Raw genomic sequence first — 25,565 nt, forward strand, 5'->3', positions numbered from 1 at the left:
TATTTCCCCCCCCACCGCCACCATCCCCCCCCCCCCTCTCTCTCTCTCTCTATTTCAAGCCTATTTTTGACAACTTTCTCTATGAAACTAAGGACTTTGACTTTCTAGATCAAGGATGACATTTTAGGTCAAGGTCAATCTCAAACTTGACCTCAGTCAAGAATGACCTTAACTCTAACCTAGGGCAGGGTGAACCTTGTCCCTGACCCTAGGTCCAATTTTCAAGTTTTGGGAGTTTCGAGATATCAAGCTTTGAAAAGTTTCATTTTTCCCACTTTTGGGTAAACTATTTTGGGTTTTAGAATAGTAGACTCTTAAATTGCATTTAATCTAGGTCTATTTCTAGGGGTTAAGATTAAATGGGATTTAATGCTCCCATGTTTGCCTTCTCTAGAAGTTTGTGCCCTAGATCTCTATATAAGGAAGTCTTCTTCTCTCATTTTGACACCTACAATCTATGGAGTTTCCATGTACTATCTAATTTTCATAAGGAGACAATTCAGAGATAACTTTCTATTATCAAGCATTCTATCATTTAAGCATTCAACTTTTCCATTGAAGATCAAGGATTGAATCATTCAAGCCTTTGAAGGGATTTGGTTCAAGCATTAAAGATTCATCATTCAAAACACTAGATCTAACCATCATGGTGGTGTGATCTTCGTAAAGATCCTTTGTTCATCTTCAAGATCTGTTCATTTTTTTATCAAGGTAGATTCCAAGCATACAATCATGGAGGTTTTGATTTACATTTGCTAATATTATGTTCAAGTTTTCATATCAACATACTTGTTTACATTTTAAATACAATTGCATATTTATTGAATATCATAACTTCATTATTAGATTTACTTCTACTACTTGTTAGCATTCTTTATTACAATTTCATTATAAAGGTTGATTCCAAACCAGGGTTTAACTAAGGAAAACCTCTCATCCAAACAACAAAACCATTTTTCTTGTAGATAGAGGTGTGGAAAAAAAAATTAAAGTGCAAATTTGGATACCCTTTTCATCGAATTTGTGGGATTCATGAACAAAATTTTGTCAGAGCAGTACAGGTCTTTCAGGGTATAATTGTGTCTCGGAGTTCACATGCATGGATGGAATGCAGTTCAAGGCAATAGATGGATGGAAGCAAATGGACACATGTCATCCAGTCATTATAGGCAATGACTAGTGCCCATGACTTTCTCCTCTCTCCTTTTCCCTTTCATGTTATTTACTTTTGCAGAGTAGAAATATATATCAACAATTTAGGGACTACTCTCATAGTCATTTGTGTGAGAGAATTATAGTTTTAGCATTCTTTGATTATCATAGTTCTTTTGTATATATCAGTTGTATATTCAAAATGAATAATACAAGGACATTTATCATTGTTTTAATATGAATGAAAAGTATTTTATGCAATTTTGAATATAAGATGAAAATAGTAAACATGAACACTTTACTTCATTTGTTCTTTTTAGAACTAAATTTTAACATAAGTTAAAATTAATCAACTTTTTTGGTGACCTTTGTTGATGGTATGCCTACTATACTTTTGACCAGTTGCTTTTGGTACCCATTGGGCATGGAGTCTGAACTTTATGCATTCCTAGGACCTAGACCTGATACGATGCAACTTTTAAAGTTGCTGGTTAGGTTTAGGATGCATGTGAATGCATCTAATGAGACCTAAAAACACTTATTGGATTGATTGACATGTATGATCAAACTCAAGTATCAAATTTAGAATTTGAAACCTTCATAGTTGACCATCTTAGGTATGCATATAAGAATGCATGTATTGAATGGATGTAGGTAATTGTTAGATGTGTGGGTATGCATATGTGTATGGTTGGCATTAAAAGTATGATTATGATCTTGATAGCATAACACCAAATGACTGTGACACTAGATGTATGCATATGCATGTGTGCTAATTAGGTGTATGTGCTCATCACATTCATTGATATGTGTACAGATGATGTGAGAAGGTATGGAAAATGAAATTTGAACAACTTGAACCAATAACTTGACAAATCTAAAACCTAAGGAAAATAGGAAACTACCTAAGGAAAGAAAACAAAAACTGACATGTGCTTGGACAACACATGGGAAAACCTAACTAATATGCAGATACATTTATTTAAAACATGAAACCTAACCTAGAAAACAAAAATTGATAAATCATATCTCAAAAGAATGTTTGAGGTGAATACCATTGACTAGTATTGGCAATACATTTCCTTCCATAGTTGATAATTGATACACATTGTGCTCCTTGCATTCTGCAAAGATAAATGGTCCACACCACATATGATCAAACTTTGAATGATGACTAGGTTTTCTTTTGAGTACATCCCACCATAGCACTAAATCTCCTTGAAATACATTTGGAGTTGCCTTTTTATTGAAGAACCTTTTTGTTTAGAGCTGATGATATTCCATTTGCTACATAGCTTTACCTTTGATTTCTTCTAACTCAATCAACTGAGAATACCTAATTCCCATAGGTTCTCCTTCTTCAAAAAACATCATCTCAGTTGCTATATATAGTGTAGGTAGTTTTGTGGAGATTGGAAATAATGCTTCTTTACCATACACCAAGACATCAAGTGAATTTCCAATATCTTTCTTTGGCATTATACGATCAACCCACAATGCAGTTTTCAGCTTGGAGTGCCAATCCCTTTGGTTGTCCTATAATGTCTGCTTGATTATCTTCATCATATTTTTATTTGTAGATTCACCCAACCCATTACTTTGAGGGAGTTAGAAGAAGTATTAAGATATATTCCAATTCTCAAAGCCCAAACAACAACCCTTAAACCAAAAAAAGCCATTGCATTATCTGAAATAAAAGAATCTGGTATACCAAATATGGTCCCAATATCTTCATAAAAATGTAAGACAATAGTTTCATTAGCTTCTCTCAAGGCAACTACTTCCGTCCTTGTGAAATAATTAGTTGTTGTCAAAATTCATTTATGGCCAGCACTGGATGGTGGGTGTATGCTGCCTATAAAATTGATTCCCCATCATATAAAAGTTTGTTCCACTTGAATTGGATGTAGGGGCATCACTGGTAATCTCTCTTTTCCTACAAACATAGTGCACTTGTCACACTTCCTAGTCCAAACATAATAATCTTTGAACATCATAGGCCAATAATAACAAGCTCTCATTATCCTCCATGCTATAATTTTTGCTGAAAAATGACCTCTAGTTGAACCATTATCAAATTTAGAAAGAACCATTTCTACTTGATCATTATCAATACACCTTAAAAGTACCCCATTATGATCTTTCTTGAAAAGACCATTTCCTATTAACACATAAGTAATAGATTGTAGCCTATAATATCTTCCTTTTTCCTTATCTAGACCTAATGGACATTCACTAGTTCTAAGGAAATGAGCCATATCTTTTAACTAGCTTGCTATATTATCACTGTTTATTGGCAATTATAGCACCAAAATTGCCTCTACTTGTTCTTCAACCTTCAAAGCTTCTTCACCACTTAGCTACTCACAAAGTTCCTTACCCTAAACTAGCTTAGTTACTTGAATTTTGACATTATACTTCGTTACTTTTGTTATCCAACCAGCCCACTTTTCATTCAAGTCTTTACTTAAAAACACTTTATTATATGACAAAAAAAGCCTAAATTTTCAAAAAGTTTTACTAATGACAATTACATGTTTGTCAACAAACCTATTGTTAGAAATAATAGTCCACCAAGATAACTAAAGCTGGGGGAGGCGTGGGGGGGTGAATCAGTTATCAAATTAAAACATTTATCAACCTTAATTAATCTTAACCATTCAATCAAAGTAACCAACAAACATAACAAGATGCACATACGCAATTACACCAGATTTGTTAACTAGGGAAACCCTTGATTAGAGGGAAAACCTAGGTGGGAATGATTCCCACAAAGATATATTGATATATATATATATATATATATACACACACACACACACACACACACACACACACACTCACACACATCCATATATATACATATACATACATACATACATACATACATACATATGTATTCCTTGTTAGAGGACATACCTTGTCAGGAGTCTATAAACACATTCAATACATAAGAGTCATTGTTAGGAGATCCCAACCTTATTAGGAGTTGTAGAAGGTAGAAGGATACACTGTCTGAATAGCTTCTGGTACAAGACCATTAAACTTCACTGTCCAACTAATCTCTCAACTATTCCTTGTAGAATAATTGTTCATAATGTGCTTTATCCTCTTTCCTCTTTCTTATCAACCAAACCAATCATTGTCAGAACTTGTAGACTAGGTCAAAAACCATGGATCTTAAAATAAAACCTCAGCAAAATTTTTTTCTCTAACTTCGATCTACTCAACTTATCCGCACATATCAACCTATTTCTCTTCTATTTAGTTCTTCATGCTTCACGTAATCATTCATCCATAACAAAGAAAAATGTCCTTGCTTTATATCAAATCCATAAAACAATTCCCTGAGTTGGCTATTACACCTTCTCAATTAATTATTATAGGATCTCATTAAGGACATGTTATACTTAGTGATAACATCACTTTGAAACCTTATAACTTGAATAACTTTCCATACGTGTAATATTGTGATGAGTGAGCTTAGCCATGTCATCTCCAACATGTATTCTACATGACTTAACCTTGCTTCTTAGAATGCTTGGAATGCTTCTCTAAACCTTTCTATCCAAGTGATTCCATGAGTTTGGAATGTTTGGATAACAACTTAGAGCTCCCTATCCATGAGTGCAAGAGAGTATGTTTCAAGAATAATAAAGCTCTCAACTAAGCCTTAGAGATACTCTTCTTGCTAGTAAACCATGCAATGGGAGGTTCCAAAGATAAGATGAAAGGACACAAATGTCCACAACAATTTCTTCAAGGATGCAATGTAAATATGAAGTAAGCTAAGATGAAATACAAAGTGCAGCTATGTTAAACAAGATGAGAGTGTTACAAGATCCAAGCTAATTACTAAGTGATTTAAGCTATTGCAAAAAGAGAAGTTAAGATAAATGCAACTATTACTAAAATTCCATATGATCCTAAGCTAGTATGTAATGGATGAGGAATGAGACAAGGGATGATAAGTTCTCCACAAAGCTCCGAAGAAACTTGTTAGAAAACCTACAACATAACAATACTCAAAAGATGGATCCTTTGACAAGGGGAGAGATCTTTCTTTTAAAGCCGTAAAAATGGTAGAGATCAAGGTCAACATGATGGAAGATGGAGGGTGGAGTTTGAAAATACGAGTGATCCATGTGCATAACCAAGTCAACCAATAAAATATAAGTTGACTTCCCATATAAGACAAAAGTGACAAAGCCTTTTCTTTTAATTTGAAAATTAAAAATAAGACTTTATGTGTGCACATTGAGTGAGTTAGAAGAAAGGGGGCTTTAATTAAAAGGGGACATGTTCTTTCAATCAAATAATGAACTTAGGATAGCATAGTCAAACTATAGGTTATACTCAAATTAATTGATTATTAGCAATTTGGCTTAGGTAAATGATTAATTAAATTAGCCAAAATGCTAAGAAGGGGGCTAAAATTCTAGATGCCCATTTTTAGGTGATTTTAATTTCCCCCTCTTTGACTAATGTGTGATCAATTTGGGAACACATTATGTCAAAGAAAATAGAAGCCAAGTATGTAGCAACATATGGAGATATCTAAAGAATGAAATATGGAAAGAGATAGAAAATCCTAAATGTACAAGTTGATAGTGGTAGTACTAAACACTAGGAAAGAGATGATGTTATAACTCAAGAAGAATGCTAACACCAAGCAAAGCAAATAGACCAAGAGAAAATAAAAAGATTGAACATATAATCCTAAGAAATAGATAGTTGTAATAAGCAATGATAGAGTATTTCTGCCCCCTCGGGATCAAAATCAAAATGAGGTAAGGGAAATGCAGAAATGAGTAAATCAAGATATAGTAGTGTCAAAGATGACAGATAGATGTTACCAAAGAGTGACCATAACAAATGATAGAATGCCCTAGTTTGACTAGAGTTGACCAGGAGGGATAAAACATGAAAATTAGGTCAAATTGAGTAGAAAAGTGATTTTAGACATGAAAATATGAATAGAAGAAGATATGAAGTGTAGAAATGATGAACACATGAAGAAATGAAGATGCCCTAGCGATGATTCAGAGATTAGACCTCAAAAGCTTAGCTAACTACATAGAAGAAGGTAGAATTTAAAAGTGCAATTTCTAACTATCAAGATGAACTCAGATTTTGATTTTGATTCTGAAAATGGATCTAGGACGTCAAAATTAGCCAATGGTGCAATTTTTACAAAATTCTAAGGAGTTTTAAAAAATGGGTCAAAATTAGGTCAGAAGGCTATATAAGGGGTCCAAGTGTCATTTTCAAATCATTTTGTCTTTTGTGATTTTTGAGAGCTTATGAGTGGTTCAAAGAGCATCATGGCTTTGGAAAAATTTTGATTCACAAACACAGTTTGGAGCATAGTTGGTTGCACAACCGGCTAGCCGACTATGAGGCACTGGTAAGTTTTCAACTTTTTGTCACTTTTTTGAGCTTTTTTCACATGTTTTAGGGGTTTTATATCGAATATCATGTGATATTTTAAAAGGTATTGCAAAAATACTTTAAAAAATATTGCATGATACTTATGAAAAATTGTATTGCATAGTTTGTTTAAGTTTTGTCATATGAGACATGCCCAAATGTCACACGAACTGGTGCGAAATGTCACCTGGAAGAAAAGTATCGCTCGACTATTTTAAGAAACATTGCATGACATTTAATTAGCAACTTATATGGCTTGATTATAGGAAGAAATGTCATCCAATCTATTTTTTTCATTTTTTGTTGGATTTTGCATGTTTGTTAAATTATGTTGATGTTTTCTTATTTTGCATTTAGATAGTTTACCCAACCCTTCTCAGCAGAGCTCCCAAAGTTGTGGGATTGTAGGTTTTACAACACCTTGATGATGGTGAGAGGGTGACCATTGTGAGTATGGGATTAAGATGGGTCACACGGATGCCCCATATCTGGGCAAATCATGGGTTTTTGACTGTGCTAGCTGAGTGATGACATAATGAGCACACCACCTTCCACTTGTCTACTAGAGAGGTGACCATCAATTTGGAGGATGTGTATTGCATTCTTCAAGTAACTTGCCACAGTAGGCTAGTGAGTTCTAAGTTTGATCATTATTTTTCTTTTTTAGAGTTTTTGATATCCATGTGAGTTATACTGATGCAAGGTTTGGTTATATCCTACAGGTGTATGATCATACCCTATCATTGGGCAATGATGTAGGAGATATTCCAGGATGTTACCATCCTAGACCACCATTTGAGTTGGGAGTGACTCATTGATGAGTATGGCGATGGTTACCCATTGTTGAGTTTTTTATGTTCATTGGTGGCATAGGCTCTGGCTACTAATAAGGCCAGAAGGGTTTTCCACTAGGATGAGGAAGACTGGTGGTAGAATTGATTGTGTGGCCTCATAGGATGGCATGAGGACCAACCATACTTGCTATTATGTATCATGAGCTACATGAGATAGTATATCATGATGGTCACTCTTGGGTATGCAGAGTAGTGCTAACACAAATATGGGCGTGGGAGCACATTGCTATCATTTGACCATAGATTTACCCACAAAAGCACAACCAACCCTATATTTTTGGATACATAGGATTTATACCACAAAAAATTAGTGGGGATGTTACATACTATTAGTGTATATTTGATGAATTGACAATATTTGAGTGTTGGCAGTATTGAGAGTGCCACAGATGGTCTGATTCTTAGGAGCTAGATTATATATAGTACAATAGACCATTGGTGGGAAGGCACTCTGAGATAGTGGAGCATTTTGTGATTAGCTGGGTATGGTGATAGTTTGTAGAGTGATAGGTAGTCTCACTAGAGATGATGACCTATGCTTAGTTCCACTTGGATGAGGTATGAGGCTGGCTACCCATATTAGACTATCAGACAACCATCTAGGAGACAATAGCCTTAATGTAGATACCTTGGGATTATTGACCAAGTTTTGCAAATGTAGGAGAGGACCCAACATACCTATATGAGAGGTAGAGGCATCCATTCCATTAGTTTATAGAGCTAGATGTTCTACTCATAGTAGCAAGGTATGAAGGAGATGGAGGCAAAGGTGGAGGATTGGGGAGATAAATGGAGGTAAGGAGTAGTTCTCGATTGGGGAGGAGACAGATACCAACATAGGCTTTGAGGGAGGAGGAGGAGAAGGTGCCACTAAGGTGGTAGAGAGTGGTGTGAGTGGAGGTGCAGGTGGAGCAGCCAGTTGGGGGGACAATCGAGATGCTAAGATCTAGGCTCTAGAAGCTGAGCTTCAGGTAGCTCGAGTGACCATTACTATGTGAGACCAATAGCTAGTCGATGCACTAGTAGAGATAGATAGGTGAGAGCAACCTCTGAGAGATGATTTAGCAGAAGCCTGATGAGAGATTGAGTGACAAACATTTAGGGCAGCATACTATCATGGGGTATATATTACTGGAGTCCCTATAGACTGACGGGTGCCTATGTACTGAGAGAGTTGGGAGATTAGAGGGTGTAGTGCAGGAACCATATATAGGAGACATGCTCCCCCACCAAGGGCATCACCAACTACAAAGGGTGTGACTCAGTCATAGGTCAAAATTGACAATTTTTATTTTACTCCATATGTTTATGAGATGTATATCTAGGTTTGGATCCCACATTTGTATATGTATTGTGACACATTGATATATATGAGATACTAGATTTGATTAACAAATTTTGTATAATTGTCTCATTTTGATGGATGTTTTAAAGCATTTTAAAGTTTTCTTCTGATGTTTTAGTTTCTTGCTCATGCTCATGTGTTGCTTTTATGTTCATGTTGATATGCTTATGTTAATGTGTTCATGGATCTCTCTCATTTATGATGTTTAGCTCTCATGTGTATGATATAGACTTATGTTTTTGAAATATGTAACACTTGGATAGATCAAATGTGATTTTTAGATTAACCTCTTGTGATGACAAGATAGCAAAGAGGCAAAGTGAAAGATCAAGAAGATGAAAACACATGATCTAGAAGAAAGCAAAGAAAGATATGAAAGTAGCTAGCCTATATGTCTACAAAAAGATAAAGAGAGAGCTCTCCCCATATGAAAAAGATGCAAGAATGAACCTATAATGCAAACCAATATGCAAAGTGGTTTACCAACAAAAAACACATAACATTAGACTCTTATTTCATCATTGAGCATTTATTAGGGACATCATGAGATCATATGACCATCACTAGTGTAACTTTGAGGATATGAATATGATCAATATTAGACAGGAATGTGGAAATCCAATCTAAGCATCAAAGAAATGTAACTCAATATGGCTAAGATTCCCTAGGTTTGATATAACAAGATTACACTTGTATCAAGGCATAAGCACTAGGACAACCCCGAAGTGTGGTCTTCTAAGAAAAATAGTCAAGGATGATATGTTTGTAAGTCAAAGTGTCAAATAGGACAAGCATGAATACTTTAAACACCATAGATGAACAAAGTATACCCACAAGAAGAAAGCAAGAAAACATGCCCCATGCCCCCATTCTTCTAGTCCATGACATCCTTGAAACACTATTAGGGAGGGAACACATAATAAAGAAATCATCATAGAAAATATGCAAAGTAGATAAAATTCATCATAGCTCAGTCATTTCAAAATGTTTAAGTGTGTGTGTAAGTCACTTGGCCACTTCTTCAAGACTTGATTTTGATAGTGAGAAATATTGTGAGACATCTGAGACTATAGGTAAACTATCTAAGAAGTGTTGAGAAAAACTTGATGTCAAGTTTGGGGGGGATAGTGTTGAGAACACTAGTTTGAGAGTTGTCAAAGAAATCCTAATGCACAAGGACACCTCAATAGGCTAAGAAATTGTGTCCTCAAGATGAGGACAAGAAACAATCCCAAGATAGGAAATGTGTTGTAGACTAAGTGATTAAGATTGATAGACATAGGTACAAAGGTCTCAAGTAGCACCTGTTTCCAGGTTTTCACCACTTGACACATTTTTTCAAGACTTTTTTTTCAATTCCTTTGTTTTTTTTTTTTGATTTTTTTGGTGATTCATCAAAATGCCTATTGCTAGTTTTTCACTAAAATGATCATTTTTTTAGGACATTTTCTTGTTTTTAGGATTTTTTTCAAGATCAATAAGTATGTACAAGATAGCTAAGTTGCAAGCCTCTAAGCATAGAACTTATTGAAATGTAGGACATTGATAGGCTCTAAAAGTTCTTCCCCTTTAGGAGTAGATAGTTGATAAGCACCAAACCCAAATAATTCTGTAATAATGTATGAGCCTAACCAATAAGGTTCAAACTTTCCCTTTTTCTCTCTATGCTACTGATTTTTTGGATTCTCTCTAATCACAAGTTCACCTACTTGAAACTCACGAGGGTGAACTTTCTTGCTATACTAAGTAGACATGTGTTTCTGACAAGCCTTCATGTGATCAAAAGTAGCCTTGCGGTATTCATCAAGAGTCTCTTGCTCTTGTACTCGCATAGCTCTATGGTCTTCATTAGTTATCAGCCCATGTAAGGAGGCTCTCAAGGAGGGGATGTCAACTTCTAATGGGAGGATTGCCACAAAGCCATAGACTAGAGAAAAGGGAATGGCTCTATAGGAGTATGAATGGTAGTTCTATAGGCCTAAAGTACCGAATTTATCTGTAAGTGCCAATCTTTCCTAGACTTGTGAACCATGCGGTGTAAGATTTTTAGAAATGTTTTGTTGGAGGCCTCAGCTTGGCCATTACCTTGAGGGTAGTAGATAGAGGACCAATGTTATTTGATTCTAAATTTTTTGTACAGTTGTTTAAGGTCCTTGTTCTTGAATTGTGGAAGGAATACCATAATGACAAATAATGTGGTTTAGTACAAATAAGGCAACAAATTTTCCTGTAGCAGTAGATAGTGGCACAACTTCAACCCATTAGGTGAAATACTTAGTTGCTGTAGTGATGAACTTGTGACCACTAGATGTATTTTTTCGACCAAGTCAAAGGCCCATTGTTGTAATGACCAATATGTTACAGAAGAAATCAACTCATGTATAGGAGCATGAATTAAGTTGCCATGAAGTTGACATTTTTTACAAGACTTGGCATAAAAAACATCAGCTTGCATGGTTGGCCAGTAATAACTCACCCTAAGCAATTTTTTAGCAAGTGTAAGGCCATTAGAATGTGCCCCATAAATGTCTTTGTGGACTTCAATGAGTGCCTTTTCAGACTCTGCTTGCTCTAAACATCTAAGAAATGTTCCATCTAGACTCTTCCTATACAAGTCACTAGAGACCAAAGTGTAAAGTGAAGCATTGCAGAGGAGTTGGCATTTTTGGTTGCACGTGAGGGTTTTAGGAATAACCTGATCATATAGGTAAGAGAAGATAGCCACATAGCGGGAGGAATTGTGACCTACAATAGTGTAGATCACTTGGTTATCTACAAAATCATAGGAAGGATGATGTAGTTCTTCCACTAGGAACTCAAATTGTGATTCATGTTCTTATAGTTGGAGGATAGATGCTAGAGTGGCCATAGCATCGAAAACCTTGTTTTTTGCTCTAGGAATTTGCTGGAATGTCAAAAAAGTGAAATAGTTCCTTAGAGCATCTATCAACTTCTTGTAAGGTATCAACTTGTCATCCTTTGTTTGATATTCATTGTTCACCTAGTTTATAACAAGTTGAGAATCTCCATAGGTGTGCAATTCAACGATTCTATATTCAAGAGCCATTTTGATCCCATTTGTTAATGCCTCATATTTTTCAATGTTGTTTGTGCAAGGGAATAAGAGTTTGTAAGATTTTGGGATCATATAACCATGAGGGGAAATAAAAAAGACACCTACTTTAGCCCCATTCTATGTATGAGAACCATCAAAGAATATTCTCCAAGTTCTCCTAGTGATGTACATAATTGAGGCATCTAGAAACTCAATTTGCATGGGTGTTGTATCCTCTAGTGGAAAATCATCCAATTGGTCAGCTATGGCTTGCCCTTGATGGCTTTACATTTGACATAATGAATTTAAAATTTGGAAAGAATCATCATCCATTAAGTGATGACCATTAAGTGCATCTTTTCTCAACAAATATTTGAGAGGATAAATTTTGGCAATTAGGTGAATTATATGAGCCAACATGAAATGTCAAAGTTTTTGAGAAGCAAAGACCAAAGTTTGAATGGTGTAATATATAGCCCATTCTTTACTAGTCTCATCACTTTGTGCTAATAATGCTCCTAGAGAAGCTGTAGCTGAGATGCACAAAATCAAATGTCTTCTCAAAATGGGTGGCACCAAAACTAGAGGTTTAGCCAAGTACCCTTTGATTTGGTCTAGACTTTGTTGAAAATCTTTGTTCTAGATATGGGTAGAGCCTTTATGCAAATTCTTGTTAAAAGATTGAGCTTTATTAGCTAATTGAGAAATGAATCTTCTAATGGATTGGAGATGTCCTTTGCAGACTTCTAAGTTGATGAATATTTCTTGGAGGAGACATTTCCATGATAGCTTGGACATTTTTAGGATCAACCTCAATACATTTTGCTAATATAATTAATATAGCCTAGCAATTTTCCCGAAGTGACAACAAAGGCACACTTTTTTGGGTTCAACCTAAGTTGAAATTGTTCCATATGGTCTAATATTAGACTAAGGCCTCCAATATGTGTGTCTCCTTTTCTAGATTTAGCCAATGTGTCATCAACATGGTCTTCCATGTTTTTATGCATCATATCATGGAAGATGGTGGTCATTGCTCTTTGATAGGTAGCACTAGCATTTTTGAGCCCAAAGGGCATGAAATTTTAGCAAAAAGTACCCTAGGCACATGTAAAAGTTGTCCTCTCTTGATTAGCTGGAGCAATCTTAATTTGGATATAGCTAGAAAAGCCATCCATGAGGGAGTACATTTCATAACCTGTCGTCATGTCCACTATCATGTCTACATTTGGTAGTGGAAAGTCTTCCTTGGGGCATGCTTTGTTTAGATATTTGAAATTAGTACAAACTCTAATGGATTTTTTATGTTTAGACAATGGTACAATGTTGGAAATCCACTTCGCATAGTCAATAACATTGATAAAGTTTGCACTCAGGAGTTTTTCCAACTCTTCTTTGACCAATAGAGCTATATGTGGATGCATCTTTCTTAGTTTTTGTTTAACAAGTTTTACACCAAGAGAGAGATAAATGACACATGATGAGACCTATGTTAAGACCTAACATATCTGAGTATGTCCATGCAAAATTGATCCTCTTGTCTTGAAAGAATTTGGCAAAATTCTCCTTCTCTTTAGTTGACAGTGATTGAGCTACATGGATAATTTTAGGAGATTCCTTTGTCCCCAAGTTGCTAGGCTATGTAGATTCAAGGACAACCAATGATCTGTCCTAAAAATAGATTGGCTTACTACCAAGTACCTCATCTATAGGTTCCTCAAGGAGGTTTTCACCATTAGATACATACTTTTTAAAACTTTTTTATGTTCAAATACTGCCACAATATGGTTTTTTCCATCTAACCACTTGTTTTTTCTTTTAATTTTATGACTAAGATACTTGATATCTGATTCTATCATGATAATTGTAGGTTCACTAGTGGAAGAAGTGACAGGTTCAATGGCATTTAGGTAACAAGTGATCTCATAGTCATTTTGAAAAGATGGTATTTCAAGTCTTTGATTTTGAACTACCCAATCTATGAGATCAAGGTGAATCAATGAGAGTGATGTGGAAGCTTCAAGGTTGTTAATATGAAAATAATCATCTCTAGTGACATGCAAAGTCAAGCCTATAGTGAACATTGCAAAGGAGTCTAGATCAGGAATAGACCTAGAGGGAACAACATGATCCACTAAAGTATTCTACAAGCCAACTCGTATGACCCTATACTAGAGTCTTCAACTATATTCAGTTGGGTTGCATAGGCATGAATGAAATCCACTCCTAGTTCACAAGATGCATTAGACAGGTTTTCCCATTCATACTTGTGAGAGTCTATACTCTGATCTCTCACAATTAGACAAGCAATATTTTGTCTAATCCATCCTCTATTCATGTCTTCATGGTCTGATTCATCTTGTATATGCTATCAAGAAGTGGAAGCTTCAACATCATTATTGGTTGTTAGTGATTCTTCTCCCCCAAGGAGAGAAGTGTGAGGCATAAAGTCCTCATCTTAAGAAGTGGTGGCAATAAAGGGAGGATAATCATCCTCTGATTTTTTAGATATGGGTGCTCTTCGATCAAATGTTGGAATTTCATCTTCTAGCCCAAAACTTAGGCCAATAGTATCTTGAATGTTACAACATTTAGTATGACTTAAAGGTTCGACTACAGCTTTTTTGTTACTAGTTAAGGACCCGTGGCCCTGATAGCCCATGTTTGTGAGAAATTTATATCCTTTTCCATAGCATTTAGGAGAGATGGGAGTAGTGACTATGATTTCCTCCTCATCTTCCTCTTCCCTATAGATCCAATCCTTGATTTCTTGTTCTTCATTTTGTGCTTCTAGGGGAATTGAGGATTGCAAAAAGGTGCCAAAAAGAGTCATTGTAGAAGCAAAAGACTTCTTTTTGGTAGAAGGTTTCCCATAAGACTGAGGGGAAATAGGTAAAGTAGCAATAGAGTCTAGAGTGTATTCGCCCATGTCAAGGCTCAACATTTTTAATTTCTATTCACACTCTATAAAGGATGGTGTCAACTCATGAGAAGAGCTTTTATGTGGAACTAGTGTTTCTATAGTAGATAATGCATTGATAGACATTGAGTGACATCACTAGGGACAACTATCTTAGTATTATTGAAAGGGAACTTGATGTACTAATGGTACATAGATGGTATTGCTTGCATGTCATGAATCCATGGTCATGCCGACAACAAATTATATGCAAGTGGTATGTCTAGGACTTGGATAATGACATCCTTCTCAATTGGACCAACTTTGATTGGAAGCCCAATTAGACCTTTGTAAGATCTTTCAACCTCATCATAGGCTTTTATAGTGACCTTGTGCCTAAGGTCAATGGAAAATTCAGACATGCCTAACTGTTGGATCACATTGAATAAAATGATGATCAACCTTGCACCATTGTCTATCAAGACTCAATGAATGCGAATATGAAAGATTTGGACTTCAACATGGAGAGAAAGGTTGTGGAGATGACTAAGAGCTTAATCATCTTCTTCAAAAAAGGCGAGGTAGTGAGGTGAAGAGATACACTTCACCATAGCTTGGAATCCTTCTGCATCAATATCTGTGGGAACATTGGCAGAATGTAAAGCTTTTTCAAGGGTATCCTTGTGTAAAGGGGACAATTCTAATAACTCAAAAATAGAAATTTGAACGGGGGTATGTTGTAGTTGGCTGACAAGGTCATAGTTGGAGATCCTAGAAGTAGTTGGTTATTTCAAAGATGGTGCATTCTTAGGATCATGAGAAACTTTTAGGACAACTTTAGATTGCCCCCTAGTGATGACATTAAGCGGTTCACTCTATGAAGAGGAAGATTTAGCCACTCAGAGTACCACCTTAAGTCTAGCATCATTATGGTATTGGGGAGTGTTTCATGTTTTTAGAACAACTTTAGGTCTTTCATCCTCAAGTCAATTGTCATCATTAGAACTTGCCATGCATAGATAATCAATAGGCTCAAGCATGCCTATTACATTGTCTATACCAACATAGGCATAACTAATCTTGGCATCACGATTCTTCTTAGGAGCCTCAAAAGTTTCACCTTTCTCATATTCAAGAAAAGGTTGTTTGAAAGCTTTATGGTCAAAATTTTTAACAAGACCATCTGTGACAACTTTATCAACCTTGATGAGATCTTGGATAATACCTTTAAGCTTAAAACAATTTTCATTGTTGTGTCCTTTGCTTCTATGATAACTGAAAACATGATCCTCTCACCACCAATGTAGTCTAATAGGTGAATCATAGGGATGTGAATTATATGGTAGTGTAACCAGCTTGTTTGCAATCAAGGTTTTTAAGACCACTTTGTAAGGCTCAATGACCATTGGTGTATAAACATGTCATTTTTTAGTAAATTGAGAACTCTTGTCAGATGTTTATGGTTTCAAACCTTCTTGTTGTTGTTTAGCATAGATGACATTGGAAAGGTTAAACACAGGTTCCTTGGTCTTAGGAGTGTCCACTACTCTGTCATTGATAGCATATTTGTTTTTATTCTAAGGTTTTCCCCTGTCTTTGCCATTTCCATTGTTATTTTTGTCTTTGTTCACAATAATGTCACCCTTCTCGATAGCAACATCCTTAGTGTGATATGCACTCTCAACCATTGCGTTAAAGGATGTGAACAACTATTTTCTTAAGTCAATGTATAGTTCAAGTACAAAGCATGTTGACAAAAATCTCAATTTTATCAGGTTTAGGAACTTGTTGAGGGTACCTCAAATATAGGGATCTCCATCGTTGAAGGTATGTTGCAAAAAGTTCTCCCTATTTTTGTTTAATTTGGCATAAGTCTAACATACTTACAAGATGTTGAATGTTATAAGAGTATTGTTGGATAAAATATTGTGCAAGCTCATCAAACATTTTGAGAGGGGGAGTCAATTTTGTCAACCACTCGATAGCTTGCACTCTTAGACTTCTAGGAAACAAACACATAAGATAGGAGTCTTTATTCATGAAATCCATGCTAATAGCATAGAAATGTTTCACATGATCATGAGGATCACCATTTCCATCATATTTTTCATACTTAGGAACCTCTACATGCTTAGGAAATGGAGGTGTATATAAACTCCTATCAAATGGAAGAGCATATATTGATTCAATAAATGAAGTTTTAGGTGGCTCTTTGGAAGTTTGAAATTGTGCAAGTTGTTTCCTTAGTTCTTGCATTTCTTCTCTCAATATTTCAGCCTCAATAGGCTCTCATTTTTTGATTATTCATTGCACATCAAAATCTTGGGGGAGTATCCATCCTTTCATTGTCATATATTGGAAGTATTGGTCCCCATTTTTTTCTAAAGCTTTTAGCATCAGTTTTTGAGTGAGCTCATCTTGTTGAAATCTTACATACAACATCTTCACTAGTGATCTCATCCTCACTTTCATGATGTGATTGTGATTGTCTGGGTGGTGATGGACATTCTCTCACATTGACTCTAGGAGTCCTTGAAGGTGTGTTATTGCCATTTTTTCCATAGACGGGAATGTGTTCAAAAGGATTGTGATAATAGTCTCTTCCAGTTTCCTCATTGTGTGTATGATGGTTAGCTTCAACTTGTTGATCCACTCTTTCCCCAACACAGATAATTTCCAAAAGTCTTTCATTTTCATGTGCTTTCTCTTCTAAGTGGTGCTTGATTTTGTCAGGATGCATGTTGGTCAAAGTGTTTTCACCCTTGGGTGTATCAAAGGGTGTTCCAAATGGGTTCTCAAAATTATAATAGATTGTGCTAGATGTTGGCTGTCTACATTTGATGAGAATTAGAGTCTTCCACACAAGGTTGTCCAAGAGGATGCATGGGTGGAGTCTCTAACTATGCAAAAATGAAAGGGGAATGACTACCATTATCAACTTGGAATCTAATTGTGATCAACATGTAAGGATATGTATTTACTTAATAAGATGAGAGAAGTGTTTCAGATTTGAACCTCTTACAATCAAGAATAATCACTTGTCAAGGTAGAATAGATGGCTTGTCAAAGGTCCTCAAGAATTTACAACACTAGTGACTCAAGCTGAGTGAGTAAGCAAGAAAATCAATAGCAAATAACTAGCATAGAATGGTAATTAGATTTTTATAAATGATCATCAATGACATTTTTAGACTTACATCTGATGGACTAAACCCATATTTTCAACTTGGGACAAAAAAAAAATGTACGAATGTGTGACTAGGACCAGGAAGGACTAAAGCAACAAGACCCTAGATCAAATAAAGTAGAACATAGACTTTGTTTTGATAGCAAAAGGACTTAGGTGATATTCTTCCAGAACCCAAGTGATAGTAGGACAACACAAAATATTGTACGACACAATTTATAATACTAGTGTGACACTTTTCTCTTGGGTGATAGTTCAAACAAGGTGGGATGAATTTTTTTAGTATAGTAGGGCAAAAAACTTTATAACAATAGGGTGACACAATTTTTAAAAAATTGTCGTGCATATTTTTCTAGAGAGTGTGCAATAAAGTACCAGTTTTATGTAAAAAAGACAAGTTTTGACTCCAATTTGTTGTGTTTTGGTTTGATAATCAAATAGTTTTTAGACTAGATAGTTTTAGATTTTAGTTGGTGTTGCGTAACAACAAGGTGTGCAAATAGTAGGGGTTTTTAGCATGTCTCAAAAAATTTAACAAGGGTCAAAACAACCTTTCCAATACACATTTGTGATACTAGAACAACCTTCCTACCAATTTTATCAAGATGTTTAATTTTATGAACATTTACAAAGGTCAACACATTCGAAAATATTAGCCAAGCAATTTACCTTAGAGTCATGGTTCATTACTCAATCAACTTGGCCCATGCTAAGTGCTCCTTTGCCTCACACCAAGTGGTTCCCCATAAGAGATATTGGCTTTGTCATGGAAGTGACATAAGCATAACTAAGGGAACATAGATGGTGAGTGTAAAATCTTGGGGTGATCTGGGTAATCCACTAGGATCGATCCTTGTACCAAGAAGAAGTTGAGCAAAAAAATAGGATAGCTACTAATTTAGAGTGTTTAGAAAGGGCTTCTATTTGTAATGCTCTTCTTGTACCCAATTACAGGACACCCCACCTTGTTGTGGGTAACATACCTCAAGGTCACAAGAGCACCTTAAGCATTCTTGCCTAGTGATCTCCTCATGGTCACAATCCCACAAGCAATCACACTAAGTGAAGAAAAACAATACGTCTACCAAGATTTGTGTACTTGATAGCCTTAAGTTTATAGTGGGTTGGAATAGCTAGGTTTTCTTGTCCCCACTTGGGTCATTCCTCTTAGTTACCTAAGAGTAGACCCTCTAAAGGATTCTAACTACCATAGATTGAATCTAATTTCAAGAGTCAAAATTTTTGATTCACCAAAAGGGTGAAGAGCATACTCTCCTATCTTGATCGCTTCCCCCAAACATGCTAAGAAGATCCAATTATCCCCTTGCTTTCAAAATCCAAAGGCAAGTCAAGATTTTTATTCACCACAAGGGTAAAGAACATTCTCTCCTATCACTAAAGGACCTTAATTACAAGTTTAATGTGCCTATGAAAATGAAACAATTGGTAGTATTGCCACACATGAAATAAAAGAAATACAAGAAATTTTGGGTTTTTATGCTTTGGACAGCCCTACAAACAATTTTTAGTAGCCCTTGTGCATTTGAAGCTTTGAGATGCATTCTTTTTTAGGCGATTATGCAAGCATCTCAAAGCAACAACCTACAAACACAACTATTAGCCCCACAAGTTAGTCTAAAAATAACATGAAATTTGTAAATAGCCTATTGTCAAACAACCAAAGACCTATAAAATCTAGAAAATAGTAATAAGCAACGACTAAAAAAAAGACCAAATCACTCAAACAACAAGAAAATTGAAGCCAAGTGACAGTTTATGTTGGAAGGCTATCGTATGATACTTCTCAGTATACCCATGCGATAGGTTTCTCTTATGTGATATTTCTTCTTAATCCGAATGAGAGAACTTTCAATACCAAGGTGATAGAGTTTACTAAGAGTGTGTGATACTTTTACTAGAAAAGTATCACACTTTAGTACAACAAATGTAGCGTGATACTTGCAAAGTATCACCCAAAAGTTGTGACTATAAAAGAAGAAAATGTGAACAAAAATGCTAAAAATGCAAGAAATACAGTGAGCTAAAGAGAAAAACCAAGACATTCTACTCCATAGTGGGCATCAAAAATATACACTAAGAAAGTGTCACACTCTAAACCCTTCTATCCAAGTGATTCCATGAGTTCGGAATGCTTGGATACTAGCTTAGAGCTCCCTATACATAGAGTGCAAGAGAGTATATTTCAAGAATAAGAAGGCTCTTAGCTGAGCCTTAGAGATACTCTTCTTTCTAGTAAACCATGCAATGGGAGGTTCCAAATATGAGATGTAAGGATGAAAATGTCCACAAGGAGTTCCTCAAGAATGAAATGCAAAGTGCACCTATGTTAAACAAGTGTTACAAGATCCAAGCTAATTACTAAGTGATTTAAGATATTGAAAAAATAGAAGTTAAGCTACATGAATATATTACTAAAATTCTATATGATCCTAAGCTAGTATATAATGAATGAGAGAATGAGACAAGGGATGAGAAGTTCTCCACAAAGCTCCAAAGAAACCTGTTAGAAAACCTACAACATAACAATACTCAAAAGATGGATCCTTTGACAAGGGGATAGCTCTTTCTTTTAAATCCATACAAATGATAGAAATCAAGGTCAACATGATGGAAGATCAAGCGTGGAGTTTAAAAACAAGAGTGGTCCATGTGCATAAGCAAGTCAACCAATAAAATAGAAGTTGACTTCCTATATAAGACAAAAGTCACAAAACCTTTTCTTTTAATTTGCAAATTAGAAATAAGACTTCATGTGTTCATATTGAGTGGGTTAGAAGAAAGGGAGATTTTATTTAACTAAAAGGGGACATGTTCTTTTAATCAAATAATGAACTTAGGATAGTATAGTTAAACTATAGGTTATAATCAAATTAATTGATTATTAGTAATTTGGCCTAGGTAAATGATTAATTAAATTAGCCAAAATGCTGAGAAGGGGGCTAATAATCTAGATGACCATTTTTAGGTGATTACATTTTTTGTGCTTGTGTTATCACAATGTATGACAATAGGTTCACTAAATTCTATCCTTATATCCTTCAACATCTACTTCATCCAAATAACTTAATTACAATTATTTGCGGCTGACACATATTCCACCTTTTCTATACTCTATGAGATACAATCCTACTTCTTGCTTAACCAAGAGACCACTCTTGCTCCAAGAAAAAATGCTCCATCACTGGTGCTCTTTCTACCATCCATAATGCTTGCCCAATCAACATCAGTATAAGCATATAAAGTGAAATCATTAGATATGTCATACCACAATTTGAACTCTGGTGTTCCCTTTAGATATCTAAATATCCTTTTAAGTATTGCATAATGTTCTTTTCTGGTATTAGCTTGAAATCTTCCAACAATTCCAACTTCTTTCACTATATCCAGCCTTGTGTGAGTCAGATATTGTAATCCTCCAATCATAGATCTGCACTTCTTTAGCTCAACAACAGGTATCTCATCCTTTTTAGATAACTTGTGTCCAATTATCATAGGTGTTCCAACTAGTTTACATGTTTTCAAACCAAACCTTTTCAATATATCTTTCAAATACTTAGTCTAAGAAATAAAGATTCATTCTTTATCCTGCGTAATCAGTAACCCTAGGAAGTATTTGATTTCTCCTATAACACTCATTTCAAATTCCTTCTTCATTTCATTTGTAAACTTGTCACTTTGATCATCATCTCCTCCAAATATGATATCATCAACAAATATTACCAAAATCATCAATCCATCATCTATTTCTTTCTGGTATACATTATTGTCTGCCATACCTTTGCTAAATCCAAGTTTTTTCAAATTCTTGTCCAACCTTGCATACCAGGTTTTGGGTGCTTGTTTTAAGCCATATAATATTTTCTTTAATTTGCATACCATGGCCTTATCATCTATTAAAGGAAAACCTTCAGGCTATTCTATGTACACCTCTTCTTCAAGTTCTCCATTTAGAAATGTTGACTTGGCATCCATCTGATACACTTTCAATTTCTTATGTGCTGCATAGGCTAAGAATAACCCTATTGCTTCAATTCTTTCCATAGGAGCATAGGTTTCTTCATAGTCTATGCCTTCTTTTTGTGAGTAACCTTTACATACCAATCTTGCTTTGTTCCTTACAACTTTACCTTGGTCATTCATCTTTTTTCTAAATACCCATTTTTTTCCTATCACATTCTTGTCTATTGGTCTAGGGACGAATTTTGTATCTCATTCCTCACTATCTTATCCAATTCTTCTTTCATAGCTTGCTTCCAATAATCATCTTTGCATGTGCCATCTACATTTTTTGGTTCTACTTGAGATATCAGACATAGTTCCTCATTGATTCAGCTTGTTGTCATCATACAATTATCTCTGCTACTGATGATCTGCTTTGGTGGATGATTCTTTGGCATATTTTTACCAGAAGTAGGAGTTGTTATCTCAACTCTTAGCTTAGTTCTAGGTTCAAAACTTTGTTCCTACCATTTCTCACCTTCATTTTTAGGTGAATGACCACACCATATTTCATAAGGGTTTTTTGTGTGTCTTTCTCGACCTGTGCTCTATTCATAGTGTAAACTGTTGCATTCACATCTTCTCTCCAAAATGTCTTAGATACATCATTCTTAGCTAACATAGCTCTTGTTACTTATGTTACTAACCTATTTCTTCTTTTGACAATGCCATTTTTTTTTGGGGGTTCTAGGAGTTGAAAGTTGTCTTTTGATTCCATTAGCTTCACAAAAGATATTAAACTCATTTGAAGTAAAATCTCCTCCTCTATCTGATCTTAAACATTTAATATTTATACCTAATTCATTCTCAACTCTATTCTTGAATATCTTAAACTTGTCAAATGCCTCAATTTTTTTTTAAAGAAATGCAACCCACATCATTTTAGAAAAGTCATCAACAATAATCATAAGTACCTTTCACCATAGAATCCTTTAGTCTTTGTAGGACCACTAAGATGTGTGTGTACAATCTCCAACTTTGCTATAGTAGTAAAATTATTGCTAGGAAAAGAAGCTCTATTATGATTTTCCAATACACACTCTTTGCAAATTGTGTTAGCAGGCTTTACAATCCTAGGAAAATCTCTAACTGCAAAAATATTACTAGTTTTCACAATGTTGTCAAAGTTTATATTGTAATCGCCTAAAAATGGTCATCTAGACTATTAGCCCCCTTTTCAACATTTTGGCTAAATTAATTTAATCATTTACCTAGACCAAATTGCTAATAATCAATTTATTTGATTATAACCTATAGTTTGACTATGCTATCCTAAGTTCATTATTTGATTAAAAGAACATGTCCCCTTTTAATTAAATAAAAAGACACCATTCTTCTAACCCACTTAGAGTGCACACATAAAGTCCTTTTTCTATTTTGAAATTAAAAGAAAAGGCTTTGTGACTTTTGTCTTATATGACAAGTCAACTTATATTCTATTGGTTGACTTGTGTGTGCACATGGATCACTCCTATTTTCAAATTCCACCGTTGATCATCCATCATCTTCATCTTGATCTCTACCATACATACATCTTTAAAAGGGAGAGAGCTTTCCCCCTCAAAGGATCCATCCTCATTTTGAATATTGTTATGCTGCAAGTTTTCTAACAGGTTTCTTTGGAGCTTTGTGGAGAACTTCTATTTCTTCTCTACATTCTCTCATACCATAGCATTTTAGCTTAGATACATGTTGCATGTTAGTTTAGCTTCTATTTTGCAATAATATATCTCACATAGCTTAATATTTGGATTGTAACACTCTCATCCATGCTTAGAATAGCTGCACTTTTCATATTTATTCTAGTTTAATTTTTAGTTGCATTGCATTTTTGAGGAACTCCTTGGGACATTTGCATTCTTGCATCTTGTCTTTGGAACCTCCCATTGCATGGTTTAATAGCAAGAAGAGTATCTCTAAGGCTCATCTGAGAGCTTTTTTCTTCTTGAAATATACTCTCTTGCACTCCATGGATAGGGAGCTCTAAGCCGGCATCCAAGCATTCCAACTCATGGAATCGTTTGGATAGAAGGATTTAGAGTGTGACACATTTCGAGTGTACATTTTTGGCGCCCACCGTGGGGCTTGAATCAAGTTTTTCGATCCATTTGTTTTTATTTTTCATCTCTAATTTTTTATAGCAGTATATTGGATCTAATTAAGTGCTTTTGTAGAATTATCACTTTGATTTTAAAGCCAACCCATAAGTAGATTGGTTTGAAGGCAAAAAATCTAGTTGGTTTAAATATTTGATCATATCTTTTAAACAATTTGGATTTTGATTCTGAAATTTTTTTTGTAGGCTGGGAATGTATCCAAAATGTCTCAGTCCAATTTTTAGAGCATTTTGACATGATTTTCGGAAGTTATGATATTTTCTTTTTTTTCATAAAAAGTAATTTCTGGTCGCACATCAGCATCTTTTTCAGAAAAACTTACATTTCTAGAAAGGGTTTTCAATTTTAAGGGGGGTTCTTTCTTTGTGTTTTGAATTTTGAGGTTGTATTAAGGATCAAAAACTCGATTTGATAAATCTGGCCTGTTTTGACAAAATTAGTCTCTAGGGCACAAATGAAGAGATTTTTTTAAATTTCTTACATTTTTGGAAAGCTCTCTAATTTTTAGTAGGGATATCTTCTTTTCTTTTCTATTTTTGAATCCAAAATCAGAGCAAACAAGTCCAATCTTGTTGACTAGGTCAAAATCAAAGAGTAAAAATGAGAGCATTTGTGATTAACTTGCACTTTCTTTGCATGCACTTGGTTGGAAGATAAATTAGATTTTTGAGGAAAATAACCACTTTTTATTGCAAATTTTTATGTTATTTCACACTAACTTGTGGTGCTAACAAGTTGTGATTACAGGTTGCCATTCTTATAAAAAAAATTGAAACATTGCATAAAAAGAACCCATGTCAAAGCTTCAAATGCACAAGGGCTACTAATGATTGTTTGTAGGGTTGCCCAATGCATAAAAACTTAATTTTTCTTATTTTTTACTTTTACATGTGCATCATATACTAGTTTTTTATTTTTAGGCACATTAAAACTTATAATTGAGATTTTTTGGTGATAGGAGAGTATGCTCTTCACCCTTGTGGTGAATCAGAAATCTTGACTTACCATTTGGTTTCAAGAGTAAGAGGCAACTAAATCTTCTTGACATTTTTTGGAGAAAAAAATTGGAATAGGAGAGTATGCTCTTCACCCTTGTGGTGAATCAGAAATCTTGACTTCCAAAAGTTGATCCACTCTTTGTGTAGTTTAGAATCCTTTAGAGGGCCTGCTTTCAAACAATCTGAGAGGAACGACCCAAGTGGGGACAAGCAGATTACCCAACTCTTTCAAACCACTATAAACTCAAGGCTATCAAGGACACAAAATCTTGGTAGACATAGTGTTTGTCTTTGCCTAGTGTGATCACTTATGGGATTTCGACCATAGGGAGATCACTAGGCAAGAATGCTTAAGGTACTCTTGTGGTCGCGAGATCAGTTACTCATCGCAAGGTGAGGTGTCCCGTAATTGGGAGCAAGAGGAACACTATGAACGGAAGCCCTATCTAAACACCCTAAGTTAGTAACTACCTTTTTAGCCGCTCAACTTCTTGTTGCAAGGATTGAT

This window comes from Cupressus sempervirens, chromosome 4, assembly GCF_028749045.1.
Source record: "Cupressus sempervirens isolate cs-2001-9-10 chromosome 4, ASM2874904v1, whole genome shotgun sequence".
NCBI classification, from domain to species: domain Eukaryota; kingdom Viridiplantae; phylum Streptophyta; class Pinopsida; order Cupressales; family Cupressaceae; genus Cupressus; species Cupressus sempervirens.